This window comes from Alnus glutinosa, chromosome 3 (genome assembly GCF_958979055.1).
Source record: "Alnus glutinosa chromosome 3, dhAlnGlut1.1, whole genome shotgun sequence".
NCBI classification, from domain to species: domain Eukaryota; kingdom Viridiplantae; phylum Streptophyta; class Magnoliopsida; order Fagales; family Betulaceae; genus Alnus; species Alnus glutinosa.
The window spans coordinates 15,928,667-15,955,356 of record NC_084888.1 but is presented as its reverse complement, the minus strand read 5'-3'; the positions used below and the strand labels follow the sequence as shown (position 1 = coordinate 15,955,356).

The window sequence follows — 26,690 nt, the reverse complement described above, 5'->3', positions numbered from 1 at the left end:
TTGTGGGTATCATTTCTGGCAAACCCTCACGAGACTTCACTCGTCCACTAGGGAGTCCTAGGGGTTTAACAAGCTTGTTGTTTCTCCCACGAAAGAGGACTTATGTTTCATGTTTTGACTTTTTTTTTCATTTTGTTTTGCCAAGGGACTAGCAAAATGTAAGTTTGGGGGTATTTGATGAGTGCCAAATGTTGTATATTTCAACCCCTTAATTTACACTAGTTAGACCTTTGGCTTTGTTGTTTTCTGATGTTTTGGCTAGGTTTGGTGTTTTTACATTTTTGCAGGACATCAAGAGAAAAAATGGCAAATTTCAAGTCAAAATACATAGGAAGTTGGGAATTTCGGAATTACTGGGACGTCGATCGAGCGTATTTTGCCCGATGTCGATTGATCGCATCTAAAATCGATCGATCAATTTTATGCTAACCTGAATTCGTAAAAACCCTAGCTAACTCTATAAATACCATTCTTTTCTCATTTTTTTTCGGAAGAGGCCGCTTGGAGAGCTCCTTAGGCGCCGTTTTCAGTATATTTTGGGGTTCTTGGGTGATTTTCACCTAGAACTTCCGTATTTTGTAAGTTCCTTTGATTTTTAATGGACTATTATTGTTTATTTATGCTTTCCTTAGTCATGTATGTTAGTATTTTATATTGGCAACATTCTAGTTGACAAAAACACTTTATGTAATGATTGCTTTTTAATAGAACTATCGGTTCTATTTAGAGTCTTTAAGTAATATGGACAGTGTCTCATTTCATGCCATGTGTATGGTCACAAGTTTCTAAGAAGATGTCCATGAAGATTCCTTGCAAATACCAAGACAGAAAAACCGGTTCTTGTGCAACTGTCCAGACGAGCCTTTGAAGGCGTCCGGACGCCTCGCAGTGTGTAGCAGATTGAGTTGAAGATGTCCGTACTTCAGAGCAACACTGTCCGGACGCTAGGTCAAGCTTTTCTAATTTCTATACGAAGTTGGATTTCAGAAGTCGACACTGTTTGGGAAGTTTCTGCAAGATGTCTGGACGACGTGGCAACATGTCCGGACGTTGTCCATCATTTCAGAATATTCCAGTGTTCAGTTCGAACACGGAAAGGAGTTATAATGAAGATCGTCCGGACGCTCGGCCAAGCCGTCCGAACATATACCTGTTAAGGAAAGATTTGCGCTATTCTAGAAGGCGGTCGCAGAAGACCGTCCGGACGAGGCTAAACTGCCGTCCGGATGCTCGATAGTCAGAGCCCGAATTTGTCCAGATTTAGGATTTCTGTAAGCCTATAAATAGAGGGCTCTAGGCTTGTAAATTGTAAGAATTCCGTAACGAATTCCACAGTGCGTAAAGAGGGTGTTTAGGGAGAATCGAAGATCCACTAGCTCTCTAGCCGTTGCTGGTGTGTGCTCAACAGTTCGTGTGAAGTCTATCTTAGGTGTTGGCCATAAGGTAAAGGAATCCATCAAAGACCCCTTCAAGTAGGAGACTTAGTTGGGAAGTGTTCATGATGGGCTTCGTGTTATAGTTAAAGGTATGACTACTGCAATAGGTTTTGAGAGTACGAGTGCTTTGTAACTTGCTTTGTTTTTGGATAGTGGAGTTCCTGGGTTTGGTTGCCCCGGAGTAGTTTTTCTCTTCACAAAGTTTCCACTTCGTCAATAAATATCTTGTCTCTTTTATTTTTCTGCATTTAAGATATTTTGTTGCACTCAAACATACACTTGGTTGTTAGAAGTCATTATTTTATTTTTCAGTGTATAGCTAAACTCTCATCTAGGGTTGAGGATGAAGCCTCACCATTGAAGAGAAACTATGTTTTCTTGCTTGTTTATGCTATTTGAGTTTATGGGCTTTTGATTTCTCATTATTCTACTTCTATTTGATTTTTGAGATGATTTTTGGGTATCTCTTTTGATTTCTGGATATTTGTGATTTTTGAGGTTGTCTCATTTAATTGATTGCTTAGGTTTTATTTATCAAAATATTGGGTATTCATTGTGTTTCGTTCAACGGGTACATTTAATGATTTGGTGAAAAATCGGGTATCCATTGTGATTTGTTCTTTGAATGGGTACAATGAATGATTTGGAAAACACCGGGTATCTTTTGTGATTTTTGTGAAGAACGGATTCATTGGATGACTTAAACGATTTTTGAAGCAAAGTAGAGCATACATAAGATTTGTATGTGAATATGTGTTGATGAACATAAGAATATATAGCTATGATTTCGTGGGTGTGGATTCCAAAACCTTAGAACCCTATCTTTTGATTTGTTAAGTTTATGTTTTACTTTGTTTAAAAACGCTAAATTTGGAACTAGGTTAAAATATAATTAATTTAAATAGAGATTAATTTTTACAACACAATTCCCTTTGGATTCAGCCTCGCACATGCACACACACTATATTGCCAACAATTTGTGCGCTTGTGAGTTAATAAAATTTACCAAACAATACCCTAGTCCAGTCTTGTCTGTTGAGCTTTTTTGGATTGACAGCATATGGGTTTGCTTCTCATCAGTGACCCTCTCCAATTGTAGCTATGTCTCCAGTAGCTTCTCCCCTAGATCTTGTATCTTGAGCAGCAAGAAACTTTTCTCAGTTTGTAAACTATTCAGCTCATAGATGTGCTGCTTGCGAGTCTCCCTCAACTTCTCGAACTCTACATAGAGGATTTTATAAGCTTCTTTGAGTTCTTCCTTGTCTTCATCACTGTGATAAGAGTAGTAAGAATTCTCCTCGTCTTCATGTGGAGCCACAAAGGCTAGAAATTGATCTGGGGCAGGAGTTTCTTCTTCTTCGGACTCATCACTAAGAGTCGCATTATAGGCCTTCCCTTTTCCCTACTTGAGATTCCCACAGTCGGCCCGTATATGCCCAAAGCCTGAGCATTCAAAACATCTAGGGCCTCTTGGGTCTTAATTCTCAGCTTCTTCAGGTTCAAATTCTTTGGGAGCCTTCTTCAGTCGTTCGGAGAGCTTCTTCTTGAATTTATTATTCTTCGTTAATCTCCCAAAATTTTTGGCCAACATTGCTACAACATCTTCTTTATTATCAGAGTCTTCTCCAGATGAGACTCTAGCCTTTTTTTTGGATGCCTTGAGGGCAATAGTCTTGACCTTCTTGGTTGGAGACAAAGAAAGCTCATATGTTTGAAGAGATCTCACCAACTCTTCAATGTTCATCTCTTCTAGATCCTTGCTTTCTTCAATGGTAGTTACCTTAATTTTGAAACGCTTAGGCAAAGATCTTCGAATTTTTCAGATGAGTTTTACATGCGAGACGGTCTTCTTAAGATTCACCATCGAGTTTCTCAAGTCGCTCATCTTTGTGTAAAACTCTCCGAATGTCTCATCTTCAAGCATCTTAGTCTCTTCAAATCTAGAAATCAACATTTGGAGTTTGGTAGATTTAACAAGTTTTGTGCCTCATATGTTATTTCTAAGATTTGCCATGCTTCTTGAGTGATTTCGCAGTTTGAAAGTTTTGCAAATTCAGACGGTGAAAGAGGTTGACAAAGAGCATGGAGGGCTTTATCGTTAGCAAGTCTTGCATTTCTTGCAGGAATCAGATCAAGAGTTGCATCCTCTGGTTTAGTCCAACTAGATTCAACAATTTGCCAACAATCAATGGATTTTAAAAAGAAACGCATGCGAGCTTTCCAATAGCTATTGTTCATACCATCAAAGGGAGGAACAATATTAAAATTTTGAGACATCTGAAAAATAAAAGTCAAAGGATTACAATCAAGAAATAAATCTAACCAGAGTGTACCAAGCTCTGATACCAATTGAAATATATATGACTTCTAATTTACCGTGTGTGTGTGCACAATGTGTAACAAAATATTGTAAATGCAAAATTTAAATGACACAAATATTTTGTTAACAAAGTGGAAACTCAGTTAAGAGAAAAACCACTCTGGGGCAGCCAAACCCAAAAAATCCACTATGTTAGTTTGTGATTGGCCTCATTCTGATTGGACAAAATCATTTGTATGTAGAGATGCTGCTTAAACAGGGATTCCGCTATTCAGAAGAGTTTCAGAAGATTCTGCAAGCTAGAAAATTCGGTTCCCTGCCAGCTGTCTGGAAGACGTGTCATCCCGTCCGGACGCTCATCTGTCCATAGTTCCAGCCGTCCGGACGACGTGCAATATCGTCCGGACGCCTGACAGACCAAGCATCATTCGTCCGGATGACGTGGATTTCCGTACGGACCCTTCACTATATGGAGAAGCTTCTGTTCCAGCTTGCATCCGTCTAGACGTCTCAGCAGCCCGTCTAGATGACGTCCAGTGATTGATCAGCTTCAGATTTTCTTTCCAAGTTTAAATAAGGGAAGATTGATGCAACCATTCGAACGACGTGGATTCTCGTCCGGACGTGCTCATACATAAGGCAAGAATCGTAATTCAAATACAACCTTCCGGACGTTAGTCAGCTTGGTCCAGACGCGCATTCAACAGATATGGAAATTGCGTATACAACTTCAACTATCCGGACGCCTGCCTATCATGGTCCGGACGCGCGCTCATCTGATATGGAAATTGCTTGTTGAAGATTAACCGTCTGGACGACCATCTCCTTTGGTCCGGACTCACAAAGTCTTATGAAAATTACTTGCAGCGGACGTGCGACTGTCTGGACGACAGTGCCTCACCGTCCGGACACGGCTCTCAAACAGGAAAGATTTTCAGCGAAAATCTTAGAAATTCTGGTCGTACAGTTGTCCGTCCAGATGGCCCTTGTCCACCGTCCGGACGGCACCGTATATTTCACTACAGTCGCCCATTTGAACCTCAGCCTATAAATAGAGGCCCCTGGGCATTGAGAACTGCAAGAATTCGGTATTGAATTCCATCAGAGCTTAGAGAGTTATTTTGTGAAGCTATTGGAGCTGATTTGTTCTCTCTCAAGCCATTGCAAGCGTGCTGTTGCTGCGCTACAGCTGAAGTCTATCTTAAGGGTCGGTCCTAAGATAAAGGATTCCATTGAAGACCCCTTCAGGTAGGAGACCTGGTTGGGAGTTGTTCGTGTTGGGTTACACGTTAGAGAGCAAGGTACGACCACTGCATCAGGGGTATGTGAGTGTTACTATCTTGTATCTAGTCTTGTATTTTGAATAGTGGATATCCTGAGTTTGGCTGCTCCGGAGTGGTTTTTCTCATCTTGAGTTTCCACTTCGTTAACAAAAATTCTTGTATTGTTTATTTTCCGCATTGTTTATTTTTGTTAACACTTTGTGCACACACTTGCTGTTCATTTTAGAAGTCAATTCCATTTTTCAATTGGTATCAGAGCTTGGTACACTCTGAGAAGATTTATTTCTTGAGTGTTATTATTTTGACTTCTTTCTTTTAAAATGTCTCAAACTCTTAATTTTGTTCTTGCCTTTGATGGTACGAACTATGGCTATTGGAAGGCACGTATGCGGTTCTTTCTGAAATCTATTGACTATTGGAGTATTGTTGAACTGGTTGGACTAAACCAGAGGATGCAACACTCGAACTAGTCCCTCAAAAGAATGCTCGTCTTTCAAGTGATAAAGCCCTCCATGCTCTGTGCCAAGCACTTTCTCCATCAGAATTCACAAAAATTTCAAATTGTGAATCAGCCAAAGAAGCATGGCAAATTTTGGAAACAACATATGAAGGCACGAATTTTGTAAAATCTGCCAAACTTCAAATGTTGATTTCAAAATTTGAAGAAATTAAAATGTTAGAAGAGGAGACATTTGGAGAGTTTTACTCCAAGATGAGTGACCTGAGAAACTCCATGGTGAGTCTTGGGAAACCTATCTCGGATGTAAAACTCATCTGAAAGATTTTAAGATCTTTGCCTAAGCGTTTCAGGATCAAGGTAACCACCATTGAAGAAAGCAAAGATCTAGAAGAGATGAAGATTGAAGAGTTGGTGGGATCTCTTCAAATGTATGAGCTATCTCTGCCCCCGGTCAAGAAGTTGAAGACCATTGCCCTGAAAGCTTCCAAGAAAAAGGTAGAAGCTTAATTTAAAGATGACTATGAGGAGGAAGAAAAAGCTGTGGCTATGTTAGCCAAGAATTTCAGAAGACTGATGAAGGATGACCGTTTTAAAATGAAGTTTTCTGAAAAGGTGAAGAAAGCTGCCAGAGAAGCTGAACCTGAGGAAGAAGAAAAGAAGGATCCCAGAGGGCCCAAATGTTTTGAATGCTTAGGTTTTGGGCATATCTGAGCCGATTGCGGGAATCTTAAGAAGGGCAAGGGGAAGGCATACAATGTGACTCTCAGTGATGAGTTAGAAGAAGAAGCTCCAGACTTTGAAAAAATTCTAGCCTTTGTAGCCCCACACGTTGAGGAAGAAGACTCTTATTATTCGAAGCATAGTGATAATGGGGAAGAGCTCAAGGAGGCTTACAAGACACTCTATATAGAGTATGAGAAGCTGAGGGAAGGTCGTAAGCAGCACCTCTATGATCTGAACAGTCTGCAAATTGAGAAGAGTTCATTGCTGCTCAGAATACAAGAGCTCGAGGAAAAGCTACTAGAGACGCAGCTCCAGTTAGAAAGAGTCACTGATGAGAAGCTGACTCATTTGCTGTCTATCCAGAAGAGCCCAACTGACAAGACCGGTCTCGGGTATGTAGCTCCCTTTTCTGATGCTCCCTCTACTTCAAAGACTGTATTTGTGAAACCTGCAGTCCTAGAGCCTCCTTCCGCTGTTAAAGATAAAGGGAAAGACAAGGTCAATGATGATGTTTTAGGCACTCAGAAGCCTCATTCCATCAGAAGACCTCCCATATGCCATCACTGCGGTCTAAATGGGCATGTTCGTCCTCAGTGCTCCCTCCTGAAGGCTAAGAAAGCCAAGGCCAAGAACGAAGTGCCCTGACAGGTTAATCATGGCACTAGACCTCTGGCCCAGTTTTAGACTCCATGGTATCAGGCTCCTTATCAAGCACCAAGATATCAAGCTCCTTGGTCTCATGCACCACGATACCAGGCATCTCAGCATCAGCGGCCTCAGCAACGATTTGTACCTGCCAATCACAGTGGAAACTCCAAGAACAAATCCAAGCAATTTAGGCGGCCTCAGAAGGTAAAAGAAGAGCAAGACCATAGTGAGCCACCTATCTGGATGTAGAGCATGATGGAATGGATGATGCGGTCCTGCCAGCAACCACTCACAGGAAGGCAGGCTTGGGTCAATAAGGACAATCACCCCTTGAGGGGGAATAGACGCACCTAGCAGGTTCAGGTGTTCATGCCTAGGATTTGGTTTTGAATCCTACGGCATCAGGTTTGATTGCGTATCTAACTTGCTTTGCCCCCTATTTCTCTTAAGAGAATTTTGCAAGTACTTGTTGGGGAAGACAAAAAAAGAAGGTCGAGCGACTGTTTTTCTGTACTGGCATCATCGAGCATTCACAGGTTTGATCTTGCCTTGCATATGATGTCATTTCCATATTGCATTTTTTTATATAAAAAAAAATTGGGGAGAATTTCTGGATGTATATATATATTTTTTTCTCTTGGCATATTAGATATTGTATGTGTTTTCACCTAATATCTCAATTCTGTGTGCACTAATCTACTCTGCTTAGATATAATTGAGAGTTTATGACTATATCTACCAAGTTTTTTCCTGTTTATGCAAAAGTAGGATAGCTTATTTCTTCATGTGATGAAAATGTGCACTATCCAAGACTCCCCTAAAGGTACATCTTTCCTTCTCTGACATTTTGTTTCTGGAAATTTTGGATAAGAGAAGAGGTCTTTGATGAGATGGACAAAATGACCACATGCTAGTTGAACCTAGAACCTAAAAACTCTGGCATTCTTTCTAGGTTACAGCACCATAAGAATCAAGCAGTCAATCATATGAATTATGTGCTTTAAATTGTATATTCACTGTTTATGTGCTGATTTTGTTATATGCCTTACCCTCTACGTGCAAGTAAAAATTTTACTTTGTCCTTCATGGTACAAGTAAAACAATTAGGTGCTGCATCTTAGGGGGAGTGTATCAGATGAAGGTGACTAGGCCCTAGTAAGTTATAAGGTTTGACCTTTGACTAATCTGTCACTGATTCTCTCTTGTTTAGAAAATCTGGTTGCTATTTGTCATGTCATTGAAAGTCATACCTTGTGGGTTAAGTCTTCACACACACACACACACACGCACTGCATGAGTTGAGTTGTCTATTTGAATTTTCTATGTCCAAGAAAACATTTGTGCTGATTGAAATCTTGACTCTCTTTTATATCTATGTTTAGTTTTGAGATGCTTTCTGATTGTGTTACCAGTGGATTATACATGCGTGTTCTGAAACTGACTTGAAAAAAATTGATTTTTGTAAATTTTCTTAAGTATTCTGTTTTTCAGTGTGAAGCGTCCGGACGGTCTCTCTTGGCGTCCGGATGGGTGGAGCTTCGTAGTCCAAACGATATCTTTTGGAGTTCGGACGGGTGGAGCTTAGTCGTTTGGATGGGATTTGTTTACGTCCAGACGCGCGCGGCAACCAACGGCCGGACGATAGGAATATTCGTCAGGACGCGCGCGACCTGTCCGCTTGTTTCCAATGCAGTGCGTGTCTGAACGGCATTAATAAACCGTCAGGACGGGGACCCCACAGAGGCTATATATACCACTGGTCGCCGCCTATCCACTCTACCCCACCAAAATCTCACTTTTTGGCATCTTGTGAGTGAATCTCTGCAAGCTTTTGGAATTAACTTGCTGCTTTTTGTCTTTTTGTGCATTTTCACACATTCCAGGTATTCCTTTTAGCCCTTTTCTCTTCAGTTTAGTTTTAACTATAAGAATGTTGATTTCTTTATGAATGTTTTTTAGATGCATATATTTGCCATATTGGGATTATTTGTGGTGATACTTTTTGGGACTACAATGTGATAATTTTTGTCTATATTTTTAAAATAGTCCTTTTTACTACTGTTATTATGCCCAATTTTTGTTGTGACCTAACAAGAATATTTTTGGATTATTTTTGGCAAAATCTTGTTAGTTTCTTTTTGCAAAATCATGTCTCCAGGCAGTCCACAGCGCAGGGTCGGCCAGAGGACTGTGGAAGATCGGGCTGCACTTCAAGCCAAAACTATGGACCGTACAGTCATAGCCGAGCGGAATGTGGTCCACTCTGACATCATGGTGCCACCTCTGGATAGCATCCACAACATTATCCAGACATACCATTGGGGATATCTTCACACCTGCGCCTGTATGGTGTACACCAGGCTAGTCAAACTCTTTTATGCCAGCCTAGAGGTGGTGCAGGACGATGACCACGGGTTGGTGCTTCAGTCCATCGTTGACAGCCATATCATCACTGTTTGTTAGTATTTTGGCCTCATTCTGTGTTTGGACAAAATCACTTAAGTATAAAGATGTTGTAAACGGGGATTCCACTATTCAGAGTCTACAAGTCAGAAGAATTCAAGTTCCCTGTCAGCCGTCCGGACGATCGAGCCATCCCGTCTGGATGCCCATCTGTCCACTGTTCCATCCGTCCGGATGACGTGTCATCCCGTTCGGACGCTAGACAGACCAACATCATCTGTACGGACGAAGTGTTCATTCCATCCGAATCCCATACTGTATTGAGAAGTTTCTGTGCCAGCTTGCATCCGTCCGGACGTTTCAGCAGCATGTCCGGACGCCTCCAAGTACTCGATCAATTTCTGATTTCTTTCCAAGTTCCAAGAAAAGGCAGATCAATCAACCATTCGGACGATGTGGTATCCCATCCAGAAGCGCATCTCCTTTAGGCAAGAATCGCAATTCAAATATGACCGTCCGGACATCTGACAGCTGTGGTCCGGACGCACGTGCATCAAAGAAGGAAATCGCCGATTCGACTTCAACCGTCCGGACGACTGCCTATCATGGTCCGAACGTGCGCGTTACCGATATGGAAATTGCGTGTTGAAGAATAGCCGTCCGGACGCTAGAGAGCTTTATAAGGAAATTACTTGCAGCGGACGTGCGACCGTCCGGCTGATGTGCCATCCCGTCCGGACGATGTCCTTAACCAGGAAAGATTTCTCCGCGAAATTTTCAAAAAATCTTGTCGCACAGTTGTCCGTCCGGACGGTCCATGTCCACCGTCCGAACGGTGCCCAGGTATATTTTGCCTGACGGTTATTTAAGCCCCCAGCCTATAAATAGAGGCCCCTGGGCACTGAGAACTGCAAGAATTCGGTGTGAATTCCATTAGAGCTCAGAGAAGTCATCAATTCCTCTGAAGCCGTTTTACAAGTGTGCTGTGCTATAAACCGAAGTCTATCTTAGAGGTCAACTCTAAGGTAAGGAGTTCCATTGAAGACCCCTTCAGGTAGGAGAACCTGGTTGGGAAGCTTTCGTGTTGGGTTACACGTCAGAGATCAAGGTATGACCACTGCATCGGTACATGTGAGTGTTACTGTCTTGTATCTAGCTATGTCTTCTGAATAGTGAAATTCCTGGGTTTGGCTGCCCCATAGTGGTTTTTCTCTTAACTGAGTTTCCACTTCATCAACAAAAATCTGTGTGTCATTTACTTTCCGCTGTGCTTTAATTTTTGTTGACACTTATGCACACACTTTATTTTTAGAAGTAAATTTCATTTTTCACTATTGATCCCCAGATCATCAGTCGCTTCATCGGAGTTCCTATCCTCCAGATATCTGTCAGGCGCAGTGACCTGATTCTGAAGAAGGCCCAATTCATTTATGCCATCCATCTTCGCTTGCCATTCTGCCTGTACAAGCATATTCTTGGTGTTATGCTAGAGGCCCGTGATGAGGGTAACACCGGTCTCCCTTTTGGCTGCCTACTCACTTAGATCATCCTTTAGTCAGGCATCAATGTTACTGGAGAACATAAGATGAAGATTCTGCCGCCCATCAGCAAGCAAACTTTGATGAAGTCCGATGCACAACTGCGGAGGGATGACTCCGATGATGAGGTGCCCATACCTGCTGCCATGCCTGTTGGTTTTCCGGACATGGCTTCATCCTCTCAGACCGTCCCGCCATCTGAGCCGGAGGTCAACTATTCTCAGATCATGGAGGCCCTGACTGCCATTCAGAGAGGGGGGATGAGCACTATGCAGGTTTCTATGTCTTCCATGAAGCAGTCCATCACCGCTATGCAGCTGGAAGTGCACTCCATTAACAAGCGTGTGGAGCAGAACCAGCTGGACCTCAGAGAGTGCCTCGAGTTCCATCATCCGGACAGCAGTGACGATGAGGATACTGCTCTCAGGACTGCACCTATGGCAGAGGATACTTGAGCTTTATTTTTTTTGTTGTTGTTTTTTTCTTTCTTATTTTGCAACATTTAGCTCATATTTAAACTCTGTTTAAACTCTTGGATTATATTACTCTATTTACCTTGGTCCTTCTGAGACTGTTAGGGGGAGTAATTTTTAGTGCAGTTGGTTTTATTACTCTATTTTACCCTTTGTCCTTTTGTGACAAAAAGGGGGGAGTAATTTTTATTTTTGGACCGAGAATGTATTTTCAAACCGATCAAGTGATTTTTGTTCCAAAATGGCCAAAGGGGGAGTTTGTTAGTTTGTGATTGGCCTCATTCTGATTGGACAAAATCACTTGTATGTAGAGATGCTATTTAAATAGGGATTCCGCTATTCAGAAGAGTTTCAGAAGATTCTATAAGCTAGAAAAGTCGGTTCCCTCCCAACCGTCCGAACGACATGTCATCCCTTTCGGACGCTCATCTGTCCACAGTTCCAGCCGTCCAGACAACGTACAATATCGTCCGGACGCTCGACAGACCAAGCATCATTCGTCCGGACGACATGGATTTCCGTCCGGACCCTTCACTATATCGAGAAGCTTCTGTTCTAGCTTGCATCCGTCCGGACGTCTCAGCAGTCTGTCTAGACGACGTCCAGTGATCGATCAGCTTCAAATTTTCTTTCCAAGTTCAAATAAGGGAAGATTGATGCAACTGTCCAGACGACGTGGATTCCCTTCCAGACGCACTAATACATAAGGCAAGAATTGCAATTCAAATACAACCGGCCGGACGTTAGTCAGCTTGGACCGGACGCCCGTTCAACAGATATGGAAATTGCGTATTCAACTTTAACCGTCCGGACGCCTGCCTATCATGGTTCGGACGCGCGCTAATCTGATATTGAAATTGCGTGTTGAAGATTAACCATCCAGATGGCCATCTCCCTTGGTCCGGACTCGCGAAGTCTTATATGGAAATTACTTGCAGCAGACGTGCGACCGTCCAGACGACAGTGCCTCACCGTTCGGACGCGGCTCTCAAACAGGAAAGATTTTCAGCGAAAATCTCAGAAATTCTGGTCACACAGTTGTCCATCCGGACAGCCCTTGTCCACCGTCTGGACGGCACCCGTATATTTCACTGCAGTCACCCATTTGAACCTCAGCCTATAAATAGAGGCCCCTGGGCATTGAGAACTGCAAGAATTCGGTATTGAATTCCATCAGAGCTTAGAGAGTTATTTTGTGAAGTTATTGGAGCTAATTTGTTCTCTCTCAAGCCATTCCACTTCGTTAACAAAAATTCTTGTGTTGTTTATTTTCCGCATTGTTTATTTTTGTTAACACTTTGTGCACACACTTGCTGTTCATTTTAGAAGTCAATTCCATTTTTCACACTATCAGAAGACAAAGCTAGTACATAGACAATAACACTCATATACCCGATACAGCGATCGTATCTAGCACTCTGATGCGTAACCCAATGTGAATGCCTCCAAACCAAGTCTACTACTTGAAGGGGTCATCTATGGATTCATTACCTCAGGGCTCCTCCCTAAGATAGACTTCATTGACGAGCATAGCAACAACACACAACGGAAATGGCTTGAGAGCAAGCAGATCAGCACAACAACTCCTAAAATATACTCTCTAAGCTCTAAAGAATTCAATACCGAATTCGGTGTAAATAATACATGCCTAGAGGCCTCTATTTATAGGCTATAGAAGACCTAAATCAACTATGATTCAGTTTTCTCTAGGCGGCATCCGGACGTAAGCTAAGGTAGTCTGGACGGTGAACTGTGCAATTGGCTTTCCATAAAGCGCTAATTTTCTTCCCTGAATAAGGCTGCGTCAGGACGGTGTTGCCCTAGCATCCGAATGGTTGCACTTCAGCTGCACGCAATTTCCATAACAAGGACTGGCATCCAGATGGTGTTACCCTGACATCCAAACAATTGCAATTCTTCTCCACATCTTGCCTTATCAAGGATAGCATTCGGACGGTGTAGACCTGGCGTCCGGACGGTTGTAGCAGTCTTCCTATTTCTGTGTTGCGAAGAAAATTCTTTTACTTGTCGAACACTGACTGGCATTCGGACAGTATTGCCACGTCGTTTGGACGGATGCACTTGAACGTTGGATTCTTCTGGAACTCTGAAGAGCGTCTGGACGTGTTGCTGAAACGTCCAGATGGATGCAAGCCTGAACAATAGGCACTGATGGGCGTTCGGATGCATGACTGGGCCGTTCGGACGGAGTCTTGGGATCCGATTTCTACTGACTTGGAAACTGCACAGAATCTTCTTTGAATTTTGAGAAGCATAATTTTGAAAGGAAAACTCTGAAATAAACGGTATCCTTGAATATATAGCAGCATTACATTTAAGTGATTTTGTCAAACAGAAGGCAGCCAATCACAAACTAACAGTTTGGTTTTAGGGTGTTTATATAATTATATGTATAAACCCTAACCATAAACTTGAATGTAGACACACTTTTCCTAAAAAAATAAAACTAGAAAAACAAAACCAAGGAAAAGAAAACTAAAAAATAAAAAAGAATAGAAACTAAAATTAACCCCAATAAAACTAAAATTAACCAAAATAAAATGAACTATAATTAAAAACAAAACCAGAATTCTTTAAAGGATATGGATTTTTAGTGCATGTAGTGGCCTCAGTACCACTAATTTGGGCAGATGTGCTTGAGCTCCTGGACTGCTCGAGCGCTATTGGTAGTAGCTTTTGAGTTTAAATTTGAAACACCAATCTTTTCTTCTCTTGGACCATAAAGAATGAATTCTACCTACAGAAAGGTAGTTCCTAATGTTCACAGATCGGAGTACATCACTCTAAGAATTCTCAAACAGTTTCTCATCCGGAAGGGAATCATGAACTAGAATACTTGTGGAGAATGCTTAGAGAGTTTTTCTACTTTGATGACCCCAGTTTGCTCGTCTAATAGCAATAACAGACTATTCTCATGGCCTCTTGGCAATTCAGGAATAGGAGTTGATGCTGAAAAAACCTCAGTGCTCACTTCCTTGCCTTTTTCCCGATGTAGATCATGTGTGACCTCAATTTGCTCCTCCTTCCCCTCTTCCTTATGATTTTCGACCACTTCTTCACTCCTTAATGTTGTGATAGCTTGCTCATGATAGGAAGAACTCCAATCCTCCACGTAATATCCACTAGGATTAGCCACCAACTAACTTTCGAGCTCTCTTTCTTTGTTGAGGTGGTTGATGATTTGTTCACAGTCAGCTTCTATTGTGAATTTGCCCCTTTTTCTCTCACTTAACTCTTTGGCCAACTGCCCCACTTGTGTTTCCAATCTTTGGATAGCTTGACTGGTCTGAGCATTGCTCTGTTGTTGTATAGTCATAAATTGGAGTAGCGCACTTTCGAGGTCATTCTTCTTTGGCTTTGGATTTGGTTGGACCGCTTGTGGTGGAGCTTGATAGTTATATCCTTGTTGGAAATTTCTTTGCTGCCTTTGTGGATTCTGCGTATTCTGATTGTTACTCCATGAAAAATTGGGGTGGTTTCGCCACCCTGCATTGTAAGTGTTGGAATATGGATTGTTCTTTGGAGGATAGTTATTCTGTCACACATAGTTTGCTTGCTCTTGATCTGTAAACGAAGACATGGGGCAAGTCTTAGTGGTGTGGTCAGAGTGAGAACATATGGCACATACCTCAATTTGAGCAATCTGTTGAATAGGAGAGATGTGATGAGTAGTCATGGCTTTTGCTAGCATGTCCAGTTTCCTCTCCATGGTAGCCATATGAGTTTGAACGCCATTATTGACATTTACTTCATAGACGCCCTTTCCTTTGAGTCCTTGTCTTTCTCGGGATGAAAACTGTTGGGAGTTTTCGCTTAAAGTCTCAAAGAGTTCGATGGCCTCTTCGCTATTTTTCTCCATTAGCACTCCTCCACAAGCTGAATCTACAAGACTTTTGTTAGAATTATTTAAACCTTCATAAAAAGCTTGTACCTGATCGTCTTGAGATAGATTATGATGTGGGCATTTTAGAATTAGCTCATTGAAGTGCTCCCACGCCTCAAAGAATAGGTCTCCATCTTTTTGTTAGAAGGTTTGAATCTCCCTCCTCAATTGCCTAGTCCTTTGGGCTGGAAAGAACTTTTTCAAGAACTTTGTAGCCAACTCATCCCAATTTTGAATAGACCCTGCAGCCAAAGAACTCAACCATAACTTAGCATTATATTTCAAGGAAAAAAGGAAGAGAATTAACTTGATTCCTTTCGCATTTAAGCCAAGGATGTTTTGAGTTTTGCAAAGATCAAAGAAGTCCCGAATGTGTAGATATGGATCCTCTGTAGGTGTGCCTCTATAGTGTGGAACCATATTGAGCAACGGAGACAAATCAAAATTGCTTTGCACATTTGGTTGAAAAGCAATGCAAGAGGGCTGATTTGGATTTTGTGGTATGAAGGAACTCTTCATCGGCTTCCGCTCGCGTAGTTTCTCTACCCGTACTTCTGCCATGTCTTCCTCAACTTTGAATAAGTTTTTTTTTTTTCTTTTTTTTCTTTTTTTTTTCTTTTTTTTTTCTTTTTTTTTTTTTTAATAGATTATCATAAACAGAAATAACTAAAATAAAAGGAAAAACTTTAAAAACACAATTTAACACAATCCCCGGCAACGGGGCTAAAAACTTGTTGTGGAAATATCTACCTAAATAAATAGGCAAATACTTGTATGTGTTTACTCGCAAGTGCACAAGATCAAAACAATAATATAGCAGGCAAATACGAGATCATTCCCACGAGGATTGGTATAAATTGTATTTAAAGAGGAATTCCTAAAAGCGATATGTTAAATAAGACGGGATAAAAGATTGAATTAAAAATACTATGAAGAAAAGGTAGGGCTTCGATATCCACCGCTAATCATACTCAAATAAGATTCGCAATATGCACAATACTACAATCATAACATGTTGCTTAATGTTTACCAGCCACAAGGGAGTGGTATCTTCTCCTAAAGCTATTGATTTTCCTGAGCAACGAGTTAGGCATGGTATCTACTCTAACTCCTTTCTTCCTTGAAGGATTTAGCATGGTATCTACTAAGTTGTTCTTCAAGGAAGCATAAATCTATGGAAATCGGTAAACACACTCAGATTGGAATATGGTATCTATTCCAGTTGTCTTTATGTTGATTAATCCAAGAACCTGTGTCGGGGTTCTTTCGTTACTCTATTATGCCTAGGACTCGATCATCCAAATTGACATAAATAACAAATCCATACTACATGCATATGATGTCCAAACATAAACATGCGAGGAATTCAAGAAACTAGAATTAACCAAGTTAAGCATCAAAATATAAATTATAGCAAAGCAAATTGAAAAACTTAAAGAGACATGATTAGGGCTTCAATCGAGCCCTAACTAAAGTATTAGTTACTACTAATATCAACTAAAATTATATACATACAGAAAATAAATAAAGAAAGAAAGAAAATAAAAACTAAAAAGAACCTCTTTCTTGATGTAGCCTTTGATTCTTCCTCAAAGCTTGTGTGTCTTTTCTTCAAAGGCTAGAGGCCTATTTATAGGGATTAGAAAAGCTCTAGAAGCTCTAGAATTCCTATTACAATTCTAAGTAGGTCTTCTAGTCCAAATAGAATAATTACAAGTCTTTTCCTTTTCTGAAATTTCTATCCAAGTAGGAAAAGGATTCCAAAATTCGTACAGATTTGCGGTCTTTTATTGAGGGGAGATTTTGGAATGGTAAAAGTCCGAATTAGGAAAAACCTATTTCTGACATATTTGTTGTATTGTGTCTTATCTTTCCAATGCCACCGATTTCGTTGCAATCTAATACTTGATCCGAAATTTATGATTAAATTACTGAGACGTGTTCATTCTGGATTCTTTCCGAAAATAACGAATTTTTGCCAACTTCTCTTTCCTTAAATTCAAAATTGATTGGAATTGAATCTATCCAAAATTGAGTTTGCCGACTTCTTTATAATCTTGTAATTTGATGGATTTTCTTACAAAACCTGTAAAATACAAGAAAACACAAAAACAACACAAAACATCAAACTATAACAAAACTAAGAGCGTAACATATGTAAATTAAGGGGCTTGAATGTGTAACATTCAGCACTTATCAGTTGCGTATCTTGTGTTTGGTGTTGGGGTTTGGTTTTAGGGTGTTTATATAATTATATGTATAGACCCTAACCCTATATTAGTGCTATATATAGTATATAGGGTTAGGGCGTTTATATAAATATGATTTATTTGGTCTAGATAAGATTTAAGGTTTAGCGTTTGGTGTTTTAGGGTGTTTATTAAGTACTATTTATGCATGCATGGTTTGGTGTTTGTGTTTATGGTTTTGGTCACAGGGGCAGAGCCAGAATTTTCAGTGAGGGGGAGCCAACTTCAACTCTAACGGCAGAGTCAAAGCCGTTTCCCAAATACCCATTACACCATTGATCTATGCCTTCTTTCAGTGTATAGTTTAGCGTGGTGGGGAAAGAATCATGCTAAGCAAATGGTACTATGTACCCAGCATTTGGAAAAATAGCAAAAAGAGCTATCTCTCTCTCTCTCTCTCTCTCTCTCTCTCTCTCTCTCTCTGTCTCTCTACCTCTAATCTCTCTTCTCTTCCTATCTTATTTGAGGAAGGAAGAGACTTTCTGAAGAATGATCATAACATGCGAGATGAAAAGTGAATTTTCAAAATCCCTATGAAAAAAGTTTGGGGTAGAGTGAGAAATGAAGAAGAAGATGTGCGCAAAAGGGTGGAGGAAAAAGGTAATAAAAAGAAAAAAAATGGTTAAATTTTGGTTTAAAAATTAAAATTTAATAAGGGATTTACGTGGCATGTTCTTAGCCTTATGTGTCTAAAAGATTGCAATAAAATAATCAACTTTTGTTGCCGTACGTACACCTTGAGCAGTGCACGCCTCAATCTGCGACTCTGCAATCATACTTCTCATGAACCCTTGTCTCTAGGCACATAAAAAAGCGAGATAGCTTTATATCTGACAAAAGAAATTTGCTTTGTTTTAAAAGTCTGCTGACTTTGCCAAAAAATTTTTTTTGAGAGGGCCAAGACCAAATCTTGAGGTGGCTAAACACAAAAACTTCCAGGAGCCCTTCATATAAAACTGTTAAAACTAAAAAGAAGTTCAAATATTTTAGGGGGGGCCCAGGGCCCCCGCACCTTGCAACGTAGCTCCGCCTCTGTTTGGCCGGTTCATGGTATTGGCTGAGTTTAGGATTTATGTGAATTAGCTAGCTAGGAGTTTTAGGGTTTGGTGTTACGTGTTTGGTGCACATGCATGTTTGGTGTTTCGGGTTTGTGTCTAGTGTTTTAGGGTACGTTTATGGTTTTATGGTTTAGGGTTTAAGGTTTAGGCCAAGTGTTTTGATTTTAGGTTTTACAGTGTAGTGTTTGGGTACTTTATGGTTTTAGCTAGAGTTTACTGTTTAAGCTGTATTATACGTACATAATACTAGATAGAGTGTCCCCATACACTTAGGGTTTATTTTAGCTCTATATATATAAAGTATATAGGGTTAGGGTTATACATATAAATAGTATATACTAAATATAACGACTCATATTTTGGTTTATTGCTATATATAGTATATATATAAGGTTAGGGTTATATGAACATATTTGTGTGTGTATATATATATTAGTGCTATATATAGTATATAGGTTTAGGGTTGATACATATATATAGTATACTAAATATAACTTATATATTTTGGTTTAGTGCTACATATAGTATATAGGGTTAGGGTTATATATATATATAGTGCAAAATATTGCATATTTAAACCCTTTAATTTACATTAGTTAATTCTTTAGCTATATCTTAATCTAATGTTTTGTGTTAGATTTGTGTTTTTAATGTTTTGTAGGTTGTTAAAGGAAAACGGTAGCTTTAAGGTGAAAAATGCAAACCTTGGAAGAAATCACACTTTGAGAAGACCTAGATGATGTGGTTATATTTAACCAAACCAATGAAATGATTAAATCAGAATTTCTTTAATTGAAGTCAAAATTAGATTGGATTAAATTTTTGATTCTGCACATATCATAGTATTTTGTCCATAACTTTCTGCTCAAGTATCGGATTAAGGTGAAACTAGCATCGTTAGAAAGCTAACTGAAAATAATACAAATCATTCTGAATTAGAATTTTCCTTATTCAGAAGTTTGCTGTGCCAAAAGTGTCCCAAAATATAAGAAAGCAAATCTGGATGAATCCTATTCCGATTTGTACTTGGATTGCTTCCTAATTTGACTAGGAGATTGAAGTACTATTTTTATGAGATCTCTAGGGATTCTAGGGTTTGTTTGCTCCCTATAAATAGACTACTATGCCTCAAGAAAACAAGGAGAAGCAGTTTCATGCACTATTCAATTTGCAATAAGGCTAGTGATATAATCGCACATAATTTGGTGCATAAACCCCTAATATAATATTGACACAATGTGTATCTTAGCATTAAAAAAATGACTACTTAGTGATGGAACCCCTCAGTACTCTACGTTAGACTTACGTGCAAAAGTTGGGCAAATATCACAACTTTCTCTTCTTTTTTTTCATTTCTTTTGCCAAATGTATGGAATAATAATAATAATAATTAATTTTTCAAAAAAAAAAAGATATATAGGTAAACATCATTCTATTTGCAATTTTTCACTCCCTCAATTAAATGGAAACTAATTTCATTTTTAGTTGGTCGCGAGGAAATAACATATAAAATCTTATGGTCATAGAAAGTTGAATATGACACAAGAAGAAATTTGGCAACTTGACCACTGAGCTTGAGTACTATGTAGTTAGTCTTACACTAATGCAACCAACTTTTGGTCATGTTAAGACGAATCAAACATATTTTTTCAACAGAGAAGATATGCTCATGTGAATTAATTGATCTAGAGATCATCTAAATCTAAATAGACCAAATAGAACCACGACAAACTTAACATGTCTAACAAACAAAGAAATTACTAAATAGCACATCCAATAATGCAATGATAATATAGTATTAAAATCAACGAATACATACAATGAGCATAAGATAATATATATGTATTATTATACAAATGATATAATCATTCTAACTTGATAAAATACATAAAGAGCTTGTCTTGCAAAGTCGAAGTAAAGCGCTTCCTCCTTGGGATCCTTACAAATCTATATATCATAGTGCACTTGATTTTTCGTAAGTAAAGCAAATATTAAGTTACCCTTTCTTTCTTTTCATTTTAAATCTTTTCTTTCCCTGCTGCATCTTCAAAGGATCTACTTTATTACCCTAAAGCCAAACTAGAAGATAGCATATATGAGCAACTAAGAAAACATAGCACAAGAGGAATTCAAATGTTACATCATGACAATGTCTTTTCTTTCAATAATAAAAATCTTATCTTACATGGTCAAAAAGTGTCTTCTTTTGCGCTTTCAAAATAGTTTCTGAAAACCTACTCTTCATCATTGCCACACGAAGAGCCTTCTTTGGTGATGGATGTACATAAAAAAACTGGACATCCTTGGAGAATAGCAACATCCGTGGCAGGAGGTGTGTGTTGAGAACTTAGGCTTGTGTTTTCATTGTCCAAACCACTTGCAGCCCCTACACATCATCACCAATAGCAAGCCAATAATTAGATCATGGAGAAATACTAGAAAATGACATATTTGTGGTAAAATAGAAATAGTCGCTCACCATCAGAATCTAGATCTGAATTGTTCATTTGGGATACTAACATAGGTTGGTTGGAAACCCAACTAGATGGATGAGTCGTCAGTAGTTTCAAAATGGTGGAGCACTAGAAAGATAAACTATGATCAATCCTTTGCCTCTTCACCATTTGGTACTCCATCAACTTCGGAGCCTCACTCTTGCGAGACCTTGGCATAGAGGATATTTCTTTTAAATACTTCAAATCTAGCTTCTTTCCACCATCAGACTGACTGATCATAGAATTTTTCCACACCCCACATGATCGCATACTACAAGTGGCTTCTAGTCGTTTCGAGGAGTGTTTGACCGAGAACGTCTTAAATACTATGGCTTCACTTGGACCCATAATGTGAAACTGTAAGAATTAAAAAGGCCAGTATTCAAGTGTTGAGCAGGCAACAACCCTGGCAAAAGAATTTTCAGCAGATAAGCAACACAATAAACTATTTCTGGAATGAGTATGCAATTGATAGTCTTGTTTAGAAGGAAAAAAATAATAATAATAATAATAATAATAATTAATGAAATGCGATAGCAAAATAATACAAGCAGAAAATATGAGATGCTAGTGCTCAATCTATGATACCTGATAGTACCAAATATTGTATATTTGGACCCCTTAATTTGCATTTGCTAAACCTTTAGCTTTGTTATTTTCTAACGGTTTTGGCTAGCTTTGGTGTTTTAATATTTTGCAGGTTATTGAGAGAAAATAGTGGTATTTCTGTGAAATTTCAAAGAAGCGGGAAAGAAATTTTTAGAGCCCATATATGCTAGCACGGCTGGGTGTCAAGATCGAAATTAAGTGCATGACAAACACATTTTCAACGGCTGGAATTAAAAGAATGAGAGAGATTCATTTTCAGTAGAGACACATGTGCAGGCATAAGTCACCGCGATGTTGCTCGAGCGCACTTACAACTCGCTCTAGCGTAATCGCGCAAACATAGACAAACATGAATTTCTTCTCCTAATGGCTGCTGACACCCTAAACCCTAGCATCATTTCTTCCTAATAGGTTTTTTTTTTGGGTAGAGGTGCCATTTTGAAAATATAGCCCTAAGTCCTAACATTCTTTTCTCCTATTAGGGTTTTAAGGGGTAGAGGTGCCATTTTGAAAATACGAGGTTTAACCTAATGTTTTGCTATAAAAACCCCATGCTAGGCACCACTTTAGAGGCATCTCGGTATTCACTTTTATTCAGAATTTAAAATTTATATTTATTCAGAGCATGATTTTAGCTATGTTCTTTCTTTTCGCAATTTAACTTCTTCTCCTTCTTTTTTCCCCTATCTTTTTAGCTTCTTTTATTTTATGTTTAATTTAATTTAATTTCTGTCATTCTACCTTCTCCATTTCTTTTATTTTCTATCTTAGTTTTATTTCATGTTCTCATTACAAGTTTGTTCGGTGTTTTTAGTCATGAAAGGTTAAAATCCTCAACTGAGGTTGATGATGAAACCTCATCAATGATAACACCAACATTCTTGTCATGAAATTTATAAATTCGATATTTTATAAAATTCAAGTTCTAATTCAGTTTATTGACTCATGTCTTTAAATTAAATATTTTATTTTCTAGAGGATATTTGATGTGTTTCAACTGATGGATACATTGATTGATTTCGTTGAGAATAGATGTCCATAGTGATTTGTTTGACAAACAGATACAATTGATGATTTGATCTCAAAGGGATAATCATCGTGATCTATCTTAGAATTGGGTTCATCAAATGATTTACGATTTATTAAAGGACTTGAATAGCTAACTCATTTCAATCGGATTTATAATTAGCATGCAAGAATGTGGTGTTTGATTTGGTTTGGTGGAATCTAAAACCTTAGTGCTTTTCCTTTTGTTTAGTTAATCATCTTTTCTTTTGTTCTAAACAAAATTCCAACACACAGAGCTAGGTTAAAATAGGATTTATTTAAATAAGCATTGATTTTCGTTTGCACACTCTCTGTGGATACGATCTCGTACTTGCACACGCTTTGCTACATTCGACTCGTGTACTGGGGAGGTGTTGATTTGAAAACCAAATCAATTTTATTTTTCTACTAGTTTTCTTTCTTGTTTTTGTTTCAGGTTTTTTTTTTTTTTTTAAAAAAAAAAAAAGAAAGAAAGAAAGAAAGAAAAAAATTTCTATTATGTTTCTGTTTCATGTTCTGCATAATTTTGTGAAGTCGATCGAGCGACCATCAAAGTTGATCGAGCACCTTGTCACAAGAGGCACTACCTGAGGACATTTAGTAACTGAAATTTTTGCCAAAAATTTATTTTTGGTTCGACCTTGTCTTTTTTTTTTTTTTTTTTTAGTTTTAGTTTTTACTTCTTGTTTCCAAGATAGTTCTCATATATATATATAAAATTTTACTTCAGTTTATTTTATCTTGGAAAAAAAAAATTGTTAGTGTGGTCTTACGGTGCTATCCAAGTGTCTAGGCAAGTTCTGGCTAGCCCGATCCTTGGAGAATTCTGTTTGTCCCACTTGCATTTTCTTTTAATTAAATTTTAGTCTATTTTGATTCAGCATTTTTTTGTTTATGTTTGGTCGAAGATCTTTAAATATAGAATTGTTACCCTTAGACCCCAACATAGAAAGGGCTTTTAGGAAAGAACGGAGAGCGACTTCTGAGATGGGAGACAACATGGCAGGAAATCCCCACCAATCGGAAAATGAGAGGCAGCCTTGGGGTGAGAATGAGCAGCCAAGAACGGAGAACGTGGATCACAATAGTTCACTTAGGTTTGTTCGCACTTGTTATGATAAACTCCTCATCGTGTATCGTATTGCCACCTACCAACGCTACCCATTTCGATCTCAAGCCTCACATCATCCAACTCCTTCCCTCATTCCATGGCTTAGAGCTTGAAAACCCCTATAGCCATGTGAAGAAGTTTAAGGATATGTGTGCCACATTCAAATTCCAAAACTTCTCGGAGGAGTTGGTTCATCTTAGACTTTTCCATTTTTCTCTTCACGATAGAGCCAAGGCATGGTTGGATTCAAACATGCCCGGATCTATTACTTCTTAGGAAAATTTGTTGAACAAGTTCTACAACAAATTCTTCCCAATGTCTAAAGTGAGTGAGTACCGCAAGGAGATAAGTTCTTTCACTCAAGAGGAAGACAAGAAGTTCTCAGAAAGCTGGGAGAGATTCCAAGAGATGTTGATCAAATGACCTCCACATGGATATGAGAAGTGGAGACACGTTCAATTTTTCTACCAAGGATTAACCCAATCCAACCGTAGTATGGTAGAGTCAATGAATGGAGGAGCATTCTTAAGTTTGACGGGGGATGAAGCATATAGGACTTTGGATAAATTGTCCGAAAATTCGCAGCAATGGGATTTTACGAGTTGTCGAGATAAATCTGCCCGAATCCCCAAAAGAAGAGGCATCTATGAGGTTAAGGAGGATAGTGATTTGAAGATGAAAATAGATGCTCTCACTAGAAAGGTCGATGCTCTCATTGTAGGCCGATCCATCAATGCTAGTAATGCGTTAGTATTGATAGCTGTTCCATTTGTGCTAGTCCTATGCAATAAACACAAAATTGTCCATCTTCACCTACTTTTGTCGAGTGCCCCATGGAACAAGTGAACGCTTTCAATGACTATAGGAAGCAAGCACAAGGACCATTCTCCGAGTCCTACAATCCTGAGTGGAGGAACCACCCATTATTTTGTGGAAGCAAAACCCGCCCATGGCCTAGGGAGGAGCCCCTCATCATGCCCAAAGCCAATACCCTGGGTTTCATGGTCTTTCAACTAAGCCAGCATTGGCATATCAAGCACCCACGCAAGTGCCAGCCTCTTCTTCACAATCCACTTTGGAGGAATCTCTCAAGGCCTTCATTAATGAAGTAAAGAATGCCACCATGGTGAACACCTAAGCGATTGCCAAGATGGAGGTTCAAATGGGTCAAATGGCAAATCACTTGAATGAGAGAGAGAAGGGTAAGCTTCCTAGTCAGCCCATTCCCAATCCAAGGATGCAGTTTAGTGGTGAAAGTTCTTCAAATCCTACACATGGGAAGGAGCATGTGCAAGCCATTGTCACACTTAGATCAGGAAGACAAGTGGGCAACTGGGTGGTTCTTCCTGAATAGAACCCTACTATGCCTCAAAGGCAACATAATGGCAACAAGGAGGAAAGAGATGCAGAGCCATCTAAAGCCACAATCACTATAGAGGATCCTCCTTGAAAATTGAAATTGACTTCTAAAAATAAAGTGTGTGCACAAGTGTCATCAAAAATTAAGCACAGCGGAAAGTAAAAGACACACAGATTTTTGTTGATGAAGTAAAAACTCAATCAAGAGAAAAACCACTCCGGGGCAGCCAAACCCAGGAATTCCACTATTCAGAAGACGAAGCTAGATACAAGATAGTAACACTCACATGTACTGATGCAGTGGTCGTACCTTGCTCTCTGACGTGTAACCCAACACGAACGCTTCCCAACCAGGTCTCCTACCTGAAGGGGTCTTCAATGGAATCCCTTACCTTAGAGCCGACCTCTAAGATATACTTCAGTTGTAGCGCAGCACAGTTGTAACGGCTTCAGAGGGATCTTGAACTTCTCTGAGCTCTTGTGGAATTCAATACCGAATTCTTGCAGTTCTCGTTGCCCAGGGGCCTCTATTTATAGGCTGAGGTGCAGAATGGGCAACTGTTGCCGTCCGGACGGACAATTGTGCGACAGGATTTTTTGAAAAAGAGCCGCTTCCAGACGGTGAGACACTGACGTCCGGACGGTCGTACGTCCACTGCAAGTAATTTCCATATAAGGCTTCGGGCGTCCGGACCAAGGGGGATGAACATCCGGACGGCAATTCTTCAATACGCAATTTCCATATCTGCTATGCGTGCGTCCGGACCATGAGAGGCAGACGTCCTGACGGTTGAAGTCGAATCGGCAATTTCCTTAACTGATGAGCTCGCGTTCGGACCAAGGCTGACTGACGTCCGGACGGTGATATTTGAATTGCGATTCTTGCCTTATTTATGAGCGTGTCCGGACGGGAAACCACATCGTCCGTATGGTGTATCAATCTTCCCATATTCTGAACTTGGAAAGAATCTGAAGTTGATCGATCACTGATGGACATCCGGACGGGCTGCTGAGATGTCCAGACTGATGCAAGCTGGAACAGAAGCTTCTCGATACAGTGGAGGGTCCGGACGAAAGGATACGTCATCCGGATGGATGATGCTGGTCTATCTAGCGTCCAGTCGGAATGAACATGTCGTCCGGACGGTATAACATGTCGTCCGGACGGCTGACAGGGAATCTAAAATCTTCTACCTTTTTCGTAGTGCAGAGTCTTCTAAAAATGCTCTGACAAGTGGAATCCCTGTTGACAGCATCTTTACACATAAGTGATTTTGTCCAAAACACAGAATGAGGCCAAAATACTAACAAACTCCCCCTTTGGCCATTCTTGGACAAAAATCACTTGACCGGTTTGAAAATACATTCTCGGTCCAAAAATAAAAATTACTCCCCCTTTTTGTCACAAAGGGACAAAGGGTAAAACAGAGTAACAAAAACCAACTGTCATAGAAATTACTCCCCTAACAGTCTCAGAAGGACCCGGGTAAACAGAGTAATATTAGTTTCAGTGTTTAACAAAATAACAAAAAGTCTCAAAATAACACAAAAAGAGACAATAAAAAACAGAGGGA

The 26,690-nt window shown here is 39.6% G+C and overlaps 1 non-coding gene across 1 annotated transcript; it reads left to right on the top strand.

Moving 5' to 3' along the window:
- The first annotated feature begins 15,252 nt into the window (after nucleotides 1-15,252).
- Nucleotides 15,253-15,359, top strand: LOC133865082 (small nucleolar RNA R71). The gene has a single exon (XR_009899615.1). It is a non-coding gene; the product is annotated as a small nucleolar RNA R71 (small nucleolar RNA).
- Nucleotides 15,360-26,690: the final 11,331 nt, after the last annotated feature.